The sequence below is a fragment of the Peromyscus leucopus genome, chromosome 3, assembly GCF_004664715.2.
Source record: "Peromyscus leucopus breed LL Stock chromosome 3, UCI_PerLeu_2.1, whole genome shotgun sequence".
NCBI classification, from domain to species: Eukaryota; Metazoa; Chordata; class Mammalia; order Rodentia; family Cricetidae; genus Peromyscus; species Peromyscus leucopus.
Genome location: NC_051065.1, coordinates 158,520,992 through 158,536,641, shown reverse-complemented (window position 1 = coordinate 158,536,641; position 15,650 = coordinate 158,520,992).

Sequence of the window (15,650 nt, the reverse complement as noted above, 5' to 3'; positions counted from 1 at the left end):
AAACAAGATGACCAATGGGACAGATGAGGCAATCTCTGTGCTTGGGTCCTGAAACATTGCTGCCTGTCCAGTGAGGGTGGGTAACACAGCTTGACAACAACACATGCGAGAAAAGACAAGGGGAGAGGGAGGGTTGGGGACATGTGCAGGATATGGGAAGCCTGGCAGGCAGGGCTGGGCTGGGAGGGGAGGGAGGGTCAGAATGGTATGACCACCCTGCTCTATGTTTGGAGCGGAAACCTTTGAACTTTAAGGATTGGAAAACTCTGAGCACAGTGGGAGAAAGGGAACTGGAGCCGTGCCGCGTGAGTGACAGGGGAAAGAGTTATGTTTAACCTGGGGAAGCAGCTCAGCAGGGCAGCAGAGCTACCTTCAGCCATGTGAAGCGCTGTCAGAAAAGAAGAGGGATTGAAACCCATTCTGCCCAGTGCCATAGGGCGAAGCCAGAGCAGTGCCGGTGACATCGAGGCAGATCTGGCCTCTGGGGAAGAGAGACTGATGCCAACAGGCAGTCACTATTTACTGATGACACAGGTTTTCCTCAGAGAAGCTGAGCTCCCCGTCACCTCCGGGAATCGAGGATAGGCAGGTAACCACCTCTAACGAGTCCTCCGGTAAGCCCGAGCTAGCAAAGACCACCTTCCCAGGGCTTTTGACCTCTAGTAATTGAGTCTTTTCCTTGGAGCCTCTAGAGCAACTGACTGAAAGCATCCTTGTCTCAATTCTCTGGCTAAAGAAGAGAGGTCACACACTTTCAAGCCCTGCTGTCCACAGGCTCCTTCTCCACTCAGTCCTCAGGGCCTCATATCAGCTGGAGCCCAGGAACAAAGGCTTGAGGCAGTCCTCAAGGTAATTAAGTCCATGCCATCTACATGGAAACCTCCAGGCAGGGCCATGCTTCTTCAAATTATCATCCTTAGGGCAGATTATGGACTTTTGTCTCCATGGGCTTGTACTCCAGCAAGGTAATCTATGCCAAATTATGACCAAAATAGAACTGAGCACCAGGACCTAGAAAGTGGACACTTAGCCAAAGACACAGGTCAGTGGCCTCCACTATCCCTGGTCACTCTTCTCTCCACTGAAAGCTGTAGGGCATTGTCTTTTCAATAAGCCATGTGAAGTTGGGGATGACATCCAAACCCAAACCTAATTAAGAACTGGGACACACCACAGAGGCAGGCAGGTCTGTGCCTGAGTCTTGCACAAGGTTGAACAGCAGGGAGGGCCTCAGAGCACAAGTGTGTCCAGAAGGTACCTCACTTAGCAAGTTATGGACACCTGAGAGGCAGTGGTCTCCATTGTGACAGGCAGAATAAAGAGAATAGCAAAGCAACGTCCTCTCTGGGTATCTGAGGACATCAGAGCCCACAGAGGTTGTGTGACCAGACTGGGGTCATGAGGCAACAGTGCTGAATGGCAATTTCCTCTGAATCGAAACCTGAACAGAAGCTTGATAAGATTCTGAAAGTTCTAAAGGAAAGCTAGCTCCTTAAGACTCAAAGCAAACAACTCACAAATCTCAGGAAGTCCCTGAAATTCACCAGGTGCCTCTCTTTCAAGGTTATATAAATAATACGAAAAAGAGACTCCTCACCCTGCCTAGCTGTCTGCAAGTTCTGCATTGTGCTCTAGGCTTTCAGCTTCTGTGAGCATCTCCCATGCTGACATGGTTTTTGGTAATGTGATTGCCTTTCAGCTCTATGCTCTGCTTGTGAGTAACCCCTCATCCATACTCCTAAAATGAATCTCAGTAAGCTGACTGGTTCACCAAGCTGGACTTTGGTGATAGCATTACTTTGCTTGGTCTTCAGTTCCCTCTCTGGGGTAAACTTACATTTATTTATGTCCCCACCACCACAGAAAAGTGTCACAGCAAAGCTAAAGTTGAGAACCAAGTTTCCTTCCACAGTCAACATTCTCAGAAATGTCACCCTAGGGGCCCAGAAGCACCAAGTCATCCCTTGAACCCTCTGCTGTCTGCCTCCCTCATCTCTGTGACCTCTTTTATACAGGCTACAATGTGCTGAGAACAAAAATTCCTGTGGGAAAAGAAACACACAATGTGTCTGCTTAAAGGAGGCAAGTAGGAAGCACACTTTTGCCTCCTTCCCAAACGTCCCCTTCTGAGGAAGATGCACACAGGGGGGAGATGAGAACAAAAAGATGGAAACATGGGGGAGAAATAGGATGAGTGGACTATATCCAGATCCCCAAGTAAACAAACCAACTTGAGGTGGATTAATAGACCAGAACACTAGGCTTCAACCTCAACCATTCGGAAGTCCTAGCATTTAAATGATACAGCGCCACAAGTAAGTAAGCAAGGTGCCCACAGGGGTATTGCAAGAGCTGAGACAACCTAGTAACGACTGTTGGAAGTGTGGCACAGGCTAAGGGGTGCATTGTGCTGATGGCCCTCAGTGGCATGTGTTTGGAACTGTCTGTAGCTCAATATTAAAAGATGGACATGTTGTGGGTATTCTGAGCATCACCACTAGTGTCACAGCCTAAAAGGAGAATTTTAAGTGGACAGAATAAGTGTTTTAAAAAGTAAAGGTCAGTGTTGGCATCCACAATTACCCATGCCTATGAGTCTTCCTGGAAAGCATCTGGGAAAATTGCTACTGAGCAGGACAGGAAGTGGGGAAATTGCTCATTAATAGATGTGGCAAAAATGTTGTTCCTTAAAAACAAAAAAAAAAAAGTGAAGCATGCTTGTAATCCCAATACTGGGGAGGCAAAGACAAGCAGATCCCTAGGGCTCACTGGCCAGGCAGCTGAGCCAAACCAATAAGTTCCAGTCCCGTGAGAGAGACCCTAGCTCAAAATCAAGGTGGACAGTGTCCTGAGTAAGGACACCCAAGGTTGCTGTCTGGCCTCCCTATATAAGTATACATACATATATGAATATATACACATACACAAGCACGTGTATGTGCACATGCACACACACATGCAGGTATGCATGCACACATGCACATACACATATGCACAGGCACACACACACACACACACACACACACACACACACACACACAAAAGCACATACACACACCACAGAGTATTGATCCTTGTCATCTCTTCCTGGAGACCGGGTGCCTCATTGGCCTCCTTGGTAGGAAGAAGATCCTCTGGAAGCCTCTAGAGATGGAAGAGGTTTCTCATCCCTTGATGATCCCCATGCTGTGTTACTATGCCCAGGCTCAGCAAGCCTGCCTTGGGGACTTGAACAGCCCTGGAGAGAGCCTGGCCCAGCCTACACCCAACCGCTCACATGCCTTCTCTAAATAGAAGCCTCATCTGACAGTGTCTGCCCTTCAGTTGCCTGCAGAAGCCAGGCAGAAGAGTCCAAGCTGATGAGTTACAAGCTAATTTTTACCTGGGCCCACCTGTCAATGTCAGTTTCCATGTGTTTTGAGTAGTCCAGAGACATGGCGTGTGATACCATAGCCTGTCTCTGGGGCACACTGTCCAGTGAATGTGTTAAGAATCACTGGTCACTGGGAAATGAGTTTGAAAGGTCTAAAATTTGAGGATTAGACAAATCTACCACATTGCACACTCTCTTCTCTTCAGATCCTGATGGCTGCGTCAGGGTCTCACTTTGATACAGCCTGTTTTTAATACCTATCTAGCACCAGTTAACAAAAAGTGAGGCAGCCATGGCCTCAGTGAATCTACAGACAACAGGCTCAGCTAATATGAAATAATTTAGTTTGACCACCAACATTTCTGGTTCTGCTGCTACCTCCTAATGATGGGATTTTTCACATATATGATAAGACAATGGAAAGAAATGTCACCTAATAACAACTTCTGTGTTATGCAAATCTTGAAGAAACAGAGACAAGTGAAGGCAGAGCTACTGATGCTGCTGTGAATCCTGCATGAAGCTGCTTAGCACCACTCAACACAGAGACAGCACACAGGGGCAGTCCTGGTGGAAAAAAACCCTGGGGAGTAGTTTGTCCAGCTTCCTCAGCTCTGCTAGGAAGCGTAGGACCACATGAACATAATTTGTAGTTGTTTAAAGGCCTTCCTCGGTCACCAACCAGAAACTATGTTGAAGTCCATGACCCATGCTCCCACTGACTATAAAGAACAAGGAAGCTTCTTTTGCAGTGCTATCGATGACAGCAGACTCACAATTGTGAAAGAAACATAGAAGGCTTCTGTGACAAGCTCTATTCCCACCCTACCCCCCCACCAAAAAAAAAGTAATAGCTTTGACAGGAAGCCATCAAAGAGAACCTTTAAAATGTGATAAGGATGCTGTAATGTAGCTCTCCACAACTGCTGGCTTCTGGCAGGGGTTAGGGTGGGGAAGGACTCACTTTTCCTTAAGAGGCTGGCACCTGGGAGTTTGATCATGCTCCAGTGAGTATATGGACAACACAAATTGGATTCTTCTTCTTCTTCTTCTTCTTCTTCTTCTTCTTCTTCTTCTTCTTCTTCTTCTTCTTCTTCTTCTTCTTCTTCTCCTTCTCCTCCTTCTCCTCCTCCTCCTCCTCCTCCTCCTCCTCCCCCCTCCTCCCCTCTTCCTCCTCCTCCTCTTCCTTTTTCTTTTCTTCTTCATCTTTTTGGGGGGGATGTCACAAGGGTGGGGGTAGACCTGGAAGGACTGAAAAGTAAGTGTGATTGAGGTACAGTATGTGAAACTAACAAATAATCAATAAAATATTATGTTGGGAAAAAGGAGAGAATGGGTAGCTGGATCTGACTTGGAGCACAGGTGGTAACCGAATTTGGTAGCATCACTGTATTCACTATCACTGCCACACCCACTGTCCTCGCCATGCCCATGATCGGCACGATCAGCACTGTTACCACTGTCTTAGTCAGGCTTTCTATCGCTGTGAAAACACAAGGGAAAACATTTCATCGGGGCTTGCTTATACCTTCAGAAGTTTAGTCTGTTGTTATGCAGGAAGACATGGTGGTGCTGGAGAGGGAACTTTAAAATTCTACAACCTGATCCATAGACAGAAGGAAGAGAGAAAGCCACTGCGCCTGGCTTGAGCTTCTAAAAACCTCAAAGCCCACCCCAGTGGCATACTTCCCCCATAAAGGCCACACCTTCTGCAACAAGGCCACACCTCCTAATAGTGCCACTCCGTGGTGACCAAGCATTCAAATATATGAGCCTATGGGGGCCATTCCTATTCAAGCCACCATCATCATTATCAGCATCATCTCCATCCTTACTATACCACCGTCAATAACATACTTCCACCACCTCCATTGCCATCCTCACCATCACTACCACCATAACTCTCAGTAGCATCATCCTCACTGTCATCAATATCATCACCATCCTACAGTAGCCATCATCACCACCCTCCCTATAGCATGTTCACTGTTGCCTTATCATTATCACTATCATCATAACCAACAACATTATCAGTTATCATTACATCATTCTTGCCATCAACTTTTCATCATCATCATAATCCACTGTCACCATTCTTACCATCACTAACATAATAATTGTCATCATTATCATACTCACTATTATCATGATCATAACTATCAGCACCATCACCACCAACATTCTATTATTATTCTCATGGCTGTTACCACCAATAGTTAACCATATTTACCCAATATCATGAGTCAGATGCTGTGCTTAGCATCTCTCCAGTTGTGTCAGTGGACACCACACAGTTCTGTCATTCAGCCACAGATGATAAAAACAGCCTTGGAAAGACCCAGTCATTTGCCCATGTGAAGTGAGCAGTGGAGCCAAGTCTATGGTTGGATCTCAAGCTCTTCACCATTGCACTCCTGGTCATTGGTTCAGCCTATGACCCAGCTTAGCTTTTCCTGTTTCTTCTCTGGGCCTTGATACTCCCTAACCAATCTGCTTGCCTCTTGTCTCCCTTTACTCCCATGGAAACTAAGCCATCATCTCTAAACCACCAGCATTGTTGGCACAGGGTTGAATATGTCCTGGCACTTGTCTACCGAAGTCTGTTAAAGGGACTCCACCATCCACAAGATTTATATAAACTCCTTGCACCTGTTGGGATTCATCTATAGGTACCAGCAGAGACAATTCTGAGTGAACTAATAAAGGACAAGCTCCAAGAACAGACAGTTCAACAGAAGGACCCTGTGGATCACCCTTGGGCTGCAGTGTGGGGCACAACGATACAATGATATAGCAAGTACTCCTGACTAATTTGCTGGGCAGAATAATGATAAATAAATGGGAGAGCGAGGAATGAATATATCAGTGGTTCTAGGCAGCACTGTCCACATCCCAGCCGTTGCTTCAGATGCTCCAAGAGCATGAGGCTCTAGATCACACACACACACACACACACTCCACCCCTCTACTTCCTCTGCTTGTGAATGGGGAGGATTCCCCGAAAGCTCATTTTCCAAAGGCTTTCACTACTTTCAAACCATAGATCAAATCAGGAATAAACCATGTGGGGCCCAAGTCTCTTCTACTTCTGGTTCCACAATCACCAAGTGCAAGAGACAGCTGCCCTCTTCCCTCAGGCTGTTACCATAGGACAGTCCCATTCAGCATCCGGAACTGTCCTGTATTGAAGAAAAAGAATCACATTCCACAAGCACTGGATAATACCACATTAAATTCCTGCATATCATAATCACATGTTTTGTTTAATATCAAAATGAGCCGCACCTAACTATAATAAGTGATGAGATGACAGGACAGTGACAGAGAGAGAAATGTGAGCATTGCAGGCAGGCCCTCTGCCACTGAGCCATGCCCCGAGCAAGAAGCCCTGGGTTTCAGCAGCTACCACTGACAATTTATTAACTATATTCTGAGCATTTATATAAGTAGAAGGAAGTTGAAAATAAAGCAGGTAAGAACTGGAATTCACCACCCAGCAAGTAGACAGTGCAGTGGACATAAATTGGGGTATATTTGTGTACACTGTAACACAGAGTATTCACTCAAAGTATACTCAATAGGAAAGGCCCTAGAAACTTTCCCAAAATTAACCAACACACAGGAGACCACTGAGACTCAGAAAGGCTGAGTGTCTTGTTTTTTGACTACCCACAGTTTTATATGAATGGCCCGCACAGCCTCGGGGCTTCTGGTCTTCACATCTCGTGTGTGCCCACCTCTCCTTCCATCTACACATCCCCAAAACCCTCTCTAAATCTTCTGTACATTCTCCTCCAAGGGGAGCTGGCTTCCCAGGCATCACTCAGAGGAAGCTGTGGGACAGATGTGTGAACTCAAGGCACAGTGGCTTTGCTAAGTGCCTGGCACCAACACACCATCAAGCTGCCAAAACTCTCCTGCACACATTGGGCCTCAAGTCCAAGGTCATCATATCACTTTCCCAAGAGTGGTGAAATGGGCCTCACAGGGGGAAAACATCTGGAAAGCAGAAAGCAAACAAACACTACATTTAGAGCCAGAGAACCTCTCCCACACTGTACGTGATCACTAACAAACTTTGGTCTCGCTTTGGAGATCAATGGAAGAAGGCTTTGGGGTGGGAGCAGGAGCTAGAGGTGGAGCCAGGATCTGGAGTAGAGCCAAGACCTTAAAGAGAGCCACTAACAAATTCCACACAGGGTACCCAGCCTCATCCACCTTAGTTACTTCCCACAGCTGTCACCTCCTGATACCTTAATTCACCATATTCAGGGTTAGGGTGTCAGCTATGAATTTGGGGGAAGAGATACAAAATTTCAATGTACAGCCATCCTGCTTGCCAGACAAAGTGGCTTGCCAACCAAACTCAAAGGAAGCATTTGAATCAAAGGCAAAGAAAGCATCTCATTGGTCAAACGCAAAGGAAGTTTCTCATTGATCAAACACAAAGGAAACTTCCCATTGGTCAAACCCAAAGGAAGCTTTTCATTGGCCAAACCTAAAGGAAGTCAGAAAAAAAGGGAAGTCCAAGTAGGGTACCTTCAGAGTACACAGAAAAAAAATTTTTTAAAACAGGCTAAAGAGCTGATGGGGGTACACATAGAAAAGATCCAGCTTCCCATGCATATGGGAGTTCCTGGATAATTTCTGCTGACAACATGCAAGTTGCCAGCACCCAGCACACTGAGTTCCCCTCAAGGTCACCACCTGATTCCTCAGTCTCCTTCCTTACAGCATTCCCCTTTTCTTGAGTCAGCTCCCTTCTCACTTTGAACTTCTCCTTCCCTAATTACACAGATCCACTTAGAAAGCATCCTGCCCTTTGTTCCAAGGGGTCAGCCCAACATCTCTCCTGACTGTGCCGTGCCCTCCCGGGAGGCCGTCTGGGAGGCAGCTTTCTCGTCTCGTTTTACGTGTTTGGTCCTTCACATTGCACTGCTCAAAACCCCTACTCTCTGCAAACCCCTGCTTGGGGAGGTTGCAATAATAATTTTCCCTAATTGATCTGGATAAACATGGGTCTGTCATCACAAATCCCATCCCTTCATGGGTCACTGTTTATAGAGACGAGCTCCAGGGCAGAGCCAAGGTGGCTTTGCTGTCACTGTGAGGAGCGGCCACCGGGCAGATCTTTCTTTGAAAGAATGCTCTCTGAGCCTAGCTGGAGGAATGAGAAAAATAAGCAGATGCTTGGAGCCAGGAGGATTTTCATGTTTCTATAATCAGATCGGATCTGTTTCCCAGTGAGAGTTTGGATTTCCTCATGCCCACAAGCAGCCGCAGACTCAAAGCCACCTGCCCATATCTATATACCAACCGCCTGAGGGGAGGTCACACTGGCTTCTGCAGCCTGGCTGGCCTCGAGTGCATTCTGGAGCTGGAGAAGTGGCTTGGTCGTTAAAAGACTTGCCACACAAGCATGAGGATTTGAGTCTCGTCTCTAATATCCATATAAGAAGTCCAGCATGGCTGAGAATCTATAAAACCAGCACTAGGGGCAGCAGGGACAGGCAGATCCCCAAGCTCCCTAGGCAGCCTGTCCAACCAACCAGTGAATTATGAGCACAGTGAGAGACTCTGTCTCAAAAAATAAGATCAAAGAAGACACACAATATTGACCTTTGGCATCCATGTGCACACACACACACACACACACACACACACACACACACACACACACCCTGCTCTGCACCAAGGAAGAGAACACTCCACTCTCTCCCATAGAAACATCAATGTCTGTCTTCCTCAGCATCCTCCCTCTAGGGACAAGGTGATCACTGTCAGATAGAAGAGAAGCTGAGACCCTGACCAGCTTTAGACAGGATTCCAGCCAATGTAGACAGAAAGTCTTTGGCCCATTCTATGTATCCTCAGAGGAACTCGCCAAGCCTGGTGGTGCCTTACCAAGTTCACGTGTGACCTTGAACCAATGCAGACTTACTGTCTTCCAGTGAAAGAAAGTATACCCAAAGTCCAGCGTGTACACAAATGCTGGCCTGGTCATTTGGTTGTTTTGCTGACTGTGTCCCCTCGCCTGTGCATGACATAGCACTTATATTTTCCCAGGAGAACTAACTATGCTAGTTAGTTTTGCATTGTTGTGACATATGACACCTGAAAGAAGAAATTTAAGCTCACTGTTGTAGAGGGTTTCAGTTTGTCACGTTGAAGAAAGCATGGCCAAGAGTTTCAGTTCATGGTGATGGGAGCATGTGGCAGAGGTTGTTCCCATCGCTGCAGACCAGGAAACAGTGTGATGGGAAATGGGAACAGGGAGCCCAGTGTAACATTTGAAGACCTACCCCCAGCCACCGACTTCTGCTAACAAGGTCATACTTTTCAAAGTTTCCATAGCCTTCCAGAACAGATTCACCAGCTGGGGACCATGCATGTTGTATGTGAGCACTCTACATTCTATATGGTATTGTGAGTATGTTCCGTGAATGGCAGACAGCAAGAACCTCCATACAGGACATCATTAGTCCCCTTATTTTGTCTAGGCAACGACAGAAACAGAAAGTCAAAGTTAGAATTCTATGCTGGGAAGTGGCTCAGGAGGTGAACTGGACCCAGTCTATGTTGCCAAGAGGCAAAGTCAGCTTTGAAACGGAGGTATGGCAAATCCAAAACTTCCTTCCATTAAGACCAGTCCACTTCTAGCCAGTAGCTGCCAGCCAAGGTCTCCTAACAATCACTACTGCTCCCTATGACCCCAGAGCAAGCACAACGGTCTCCTGCCCAAGCTTCATCCATCAAGCCTTGGGTTGAAGCTGGGACCTGGAGTTAAGTTTTCCAAACTCTCTAGGCTTCAACCTCCTGATGTTCTGTGAAATGAGGATAACACAGTCCCTGAAGCCAGGCGGCATGGTAAAGCATGAGGTGTCACGTTTACAAAATGGTCCCAGTGGCACTTGGCAGCTGGGGAAACTGTGGGTACAGTAAACTTGCCATGTTTGACCACTGGGATCAGAAAACATGACAAGCCCTGGTCAGGGTTCATGTGTGTGCATCTGCTGCCCCCTGGTGGGCAAAAGCTGTGGCTTCATTGCTTGGGTCTGCATACATTTCCTGCAGTCCCAATCTTGGGGTCTTGTGTGGGCCACCCTCCCCGCCCCCCCCCAAAAAAAAAACCCTGATAGGCATCTAGAGTAAAGCCATTTCATAGTCCACAAACAAAGAAAACTGGGGATTGTACCTAGAGTTTTCCTGCCTTGCCCACAGTCAGGACAAATCTCTGTCACCCACCAGTCCCACAGCCACTCAGACCCAACCAAGTAAACACAGAGATTTATATTGCTTACGAACTGTATGGCCGTGGCAGGCTTCTTGCTAACTGTTCTTATAGCTTAAATTAATCCATTTCCATAAATCTATACCTTGCCATGTGGCTCATGGCTTACCGGCATCTTCACATGCTGCTTATCATGGTGGCGACTGGCAGTCTCTCTCTGCCTTCCTGTTCCCTCAATTCTCCTCTCTGTTAGTCCTGCCTATACTTCCTGCCTGCCCACTGTGTTTTATTTATTGACCAATCAGAGCAATTTAACATACAGACTATCCCACAGCAGAGGATTCATAGGAGAACATATATAATATAAAAGAAGAGGGTTGGAAGACTCAGGGTGAAAAGGTTCCAGTATGAGGGAGGGAGGGGAGAAGAGGTAACCACAACTAAGGGTGCACAACCAATTGGAAACACACTATTTTACATGTTTATTTAAAATGTAATTTTAAAAATAAAGATAATAATTTGATTATGGGTGCCCTTAGAGAAGACAATACTTCTCTAAGAAGCCACGGGGTATTAAATGAAAATACCTCCCTAAGTTCTGTTGGTCGGGGAGGCCCCAGTGTCGTCCCCCCCCCCAAAACAATGCAGGCTATTAAAATTGATTTCAGTATCCCACCAGTACTTGATGATAAGAATCTTTTTCTGATTACACTAGCCACACGCTTTGAATGCAGAACACGGAGACATCAAGCCAGCCCTAAGCCAGGAGCTCCCTCCCCACTGGCTAATGTTCACAGTGCCGGAGGTGCCTTGCACGATGCTGAAGGGGGGAAGGCTAACAGCAGCCCTACTCAACCCTGCAGGGAACAGTCCTGACCCACCAGGCAAGCTGTCCCCACTGGGGAAGAGTGGCATGGTTATGATGGGGGTAACCAACTACTTTCTAACTGGATTTGAGGCCCGTTCCACATGAAGAAACCCATCCCTGGTACATAAAATCTGGTTAAGAGCTCATGGGTGGGGAGGTCATAAGTCATAGAAAAGAGCCTCGTACTATTGTTTTTGCTAAATGGGCATGTTGCCCAGCTGCCTTCCGAACATTCCTCTTGACCCTATAGAGGCATGCTGCTGTCGGCCTGCTCCAGAGGAACTTCTTACTGTGGGCAGTACTTCAGACCACAACTCAGAACTGGTTCAAAGTACCAAGGATAAGAGATGGTGAAGAGCTCCTCCTTAAACAGCAACATCTGTATCATCCCCTCCACCTCAGGGAATATCACAGAAGATGGAGCAGGAAAAAAATGGAAGAGTAGGAAAATGGGAGGCATGCTACAAAAAGCTGTCTTCTGGCCATAACACGGCCATGAACTCACTATTTCTGTGGTCATCCACACGAGACCTGCGTACAACTGGACATGTGATCATGGCTAGGAAGGGAGCTCATGAGACCCTAAAAGACTATTAATAGTTGACTATTGCTGGAGGAAGAGGACTCATTTGTCTCCGTGGTGTAGCCACTTGTAAGTAGCCAGTCAATGGGCAAGGTTCCATCCAAGCTCAGGCAAGAAACTCCAGCTAAACTCACTGGGTCACACACAAAACAGAGATGAAAGTAGAAAAGGGAAGAGGCTTCTGTGGGAGAGGGAGGGTTGGGAGTTGGAGTGAAAACAGTTAGCATTCATTGTAGGCACGTACAAAACTGTAGAGGAACAAAGGATAGAGAAAGGAAAAACCGAGGCTTAGAGAGGCCTGGCCATGGGAGCCAGCACTGAGGCTTAATGTTGTGCTATTGTTACACAAAACCAGCCCAAAAGTTTAGCCAACAGGGTGACACTACAAGGAGGTTGTAGGACCTTTAGGAGGTAGGCCCTAGTGAGAGGTTCTCAAGCCATTAGAAATATGGTCCTTGAAGTTGATTGTGGGAGTTTGCTTTCTCCCTCCTTCTGTTCATTTTGAAGCCTTAAATCTACTACCCTCCCTCTACACCAAACAAATGCACCACTGACCTCCTACCCAGCCTTGAACCTTGAATCTCCAAACAAAAAAATTAATAAACCTTATCTCTTTCAGAACTTAGTTGCCCCCAGTATTTTGTTACAGTCACACAAAGCCATGACAAACTGAGAATTGTTGTTTTAATATCCAACAAAGCCGGTTGTGGTGCTGCAAGCTGTTAGGATATGCTGAAGAGGCAGAGGCAGAACAAGTTTGCAGTTGGTTGTTTTACCCTTTGTTCTTTGGGGGGCCCACCACCCCACTCCCAAATAAACTGCACGGAGTCTTATTCTTTCTTATGAATGCCCAGCCTTAGCTTTTCTTAAGTTATCCCATCAACCTTTTACCTCTGGGCCTCTAGATTTCTCTGTTCTATATATCTTTCTTCATTTCTTTGTTGTTGTTTGTTTGTTTGTTTGTTTTTTCAAGACAGAGTTTCTCTGTGTAGCTTTGGAGCCTGTCCTGGAACTCACTTTGTAAACCAGGCTGGCCTTGAACTCACAGAGATTCACCTGGCTCTGCCTCCCGAGTGATGGGATTAAAAGCATGTGCCACCACTGCCTGGCCTTTTCTTTACTTCTTACTCATGGCTTACTGTGTAGCTAGGTGGCTGGCCCCTTGTGTCCTCCTCTCCTTCTCCTCTTCCATTCCTTATTCCCTCTTCCCTTTCTCTCCCTCTATTTATTCTCTCTGCCTCCCAGCCCTGTCTATTCTCTCTTCTGCCTAGCTATTGGCTGTTCAGCTCTTTACTAAACCAATCAGGTGTTTTAGGCAGGCAAAGTAACACAGCTTCACAGAGTTAAACAAATGCAACATACAAAAATGCAACACATCTTTGCATCATTAAACAAATATTCCACAGTATACACAAATATAGCACATCTTCAACTAATATTCCACAACACAAGTTTAAGGTCAGCCCAGAATGAAATGCTGTCTTCTGGACATGACAAGTTCATTTGAACTCTCGAACTCACAGCAGCTATTGTTCACACACACACACACACACACACTTGCACATGCATACACACACATGCACACTCTCTCACACACACAAAGAAGAGAGGACACAAAAGTGGGAGGAGTGTGTTGGTGGTATCTGCAGGGAATGGGAGAGGAAGTATGAGGAAAATATATATAGTCAAAGATACATTGTATACATATATGAAACTGTCAAAAATAAATTTTAAAAAATATATGTCTAAAAGCTCAATAACTTAAATTAATTTCCTGATCTAATTACAAACTAAAAATAGATGAATCCCCTGGGACACCAACCAACTCTACAGAATTTCAACCACTGTCACCACAAATATCTATAAATAAGATCCACCAGGGGGCAGCAGAACTGCATTATGACAAACTGGTTGCCACACACCCTACCTAAGAGGTCCCAGGAATTCGATACACTTTTGGAAACCTCAGTCTGTGCCTAGACACCAGCTTCTGCTCCACCCATGTGTCATGATCTCTCCCTTCAGTTCTGACCCCATGGGTCTCTCTCCATGACTAAGAGAATATCTAGGAGCCTGAGTGTGCATCAGCACCGCACACACAATGGCCTCAACTCCCCACCAGTCCCAATAGTTTTGGGGGACCACCAAGGACAGAGCAGGTAAGTAGAGTGGTATAAGGTCACAGAGGGGCACATAGCCAGAAAGCCACAGTAAAGACTGCCTCCCAGTCTGTGTCTCAGCCACTCTAATTCTTGTCTTACTTTCTGATCATGAGATAGAAACTAAAGTAAACAAAAGCACAGAGATTAAGTTTGGCCGCAAAGGTTAGCATGGCCTTTCCCATCCCCAGATCAATCTTTCTTTTAGCTGGAGAACTCAGTTCTGTCGGGTGACAGGAGGAAGGGATTGAACAGTAGAAACAAGGAAAGCACCCAGCTGGAGGACCTGATAGGTGACCCACATCTGGATGCACCAGGGGTTTCTGCTCTAGACAGACTACAGAGAAGCTGCCAGACAGACAGAGACCCCCCGTCAGACTCTCCACAGCTCTCCAAATTTGCCACAAGCAGAAAATGAGCCTGTGCCAATGGTTGGATTCTCTCAAAACAGAACAACAACAAAAAAGCATGCAGGAGGGTCTCGAGGTGGATTCAGGCACAGCCCATTTTCCTGAGTCACAGGGTTAGTATGGAACGGTGAAGCCTCAGAGGGACTCTGACCTAGCTGTATTCAGCTGGGCTCCTGGACCTGAAGGTTCAAGGTCAATAGAAGACAGGATGTCCCCTACCCACAGGATCTATTTTATTCAACTTGTATGTGTCTGTTTGTGAATGCTGATCTTCATTGTCAACTTGAGAGGATTTTTAGAGTCATCAAGGAGAGGCTTCTAGGAGCATTTCTGAGGGTTTTCCAAAGGGGGGGTGAGGAGGGAACAGCTACTGACCACACCATGCACGGGGGCCCAGACCTAGAAAGCAGGCTAGGCATATCTCTCCCCCCATGCCTTTGTATGTGTGTGTATCTATAATCTCTCTCTCTCTCTCTCTCTCTCTCTCTCTCTCTCTCTCTCACACACACACACACACACACACACACACACACACACACACTCTTTATCTCCCTCTGTGTATGTGTGTAGTCTCTGTCTGTAGTCTGTCTGTCTGATCTTTGTATGTCTCTGTTCTCTCTCTCTCTCTCTCTCTCTCTCTCTCTCTCTCTCTCTCTCTCTCTCTCCTGCTCAACTGCTGAGTGTCCCTCTGAAGCCATTTCCAGCTAAAATGTTCTTATTGAGTTCCCATGCCAACAGCATAGTTGAGCCATTGGATATCAGCCTTAAACAGCTGATGTTTCCTTCTGATCCCCAAATACTCCCCCATAGCCATTAAGGTTTGAGTGTGAAACATCCTGCACAGACTTGTGTGCCTGAATGGTTAGTGTCCAGCTGGGGGTGCTGGTTTGGGAGGTTGTAGGACCTTTAGGGATGTGGGTTCTTGCTGGAGGAAGTGAGTATTGAGGATGGACCTTTCAGGCTAGAGCTGCCTCTGTTTCCAACCCAATTTCTCTATTTCCTGATTGATAGGTGTTGGAACCAGTT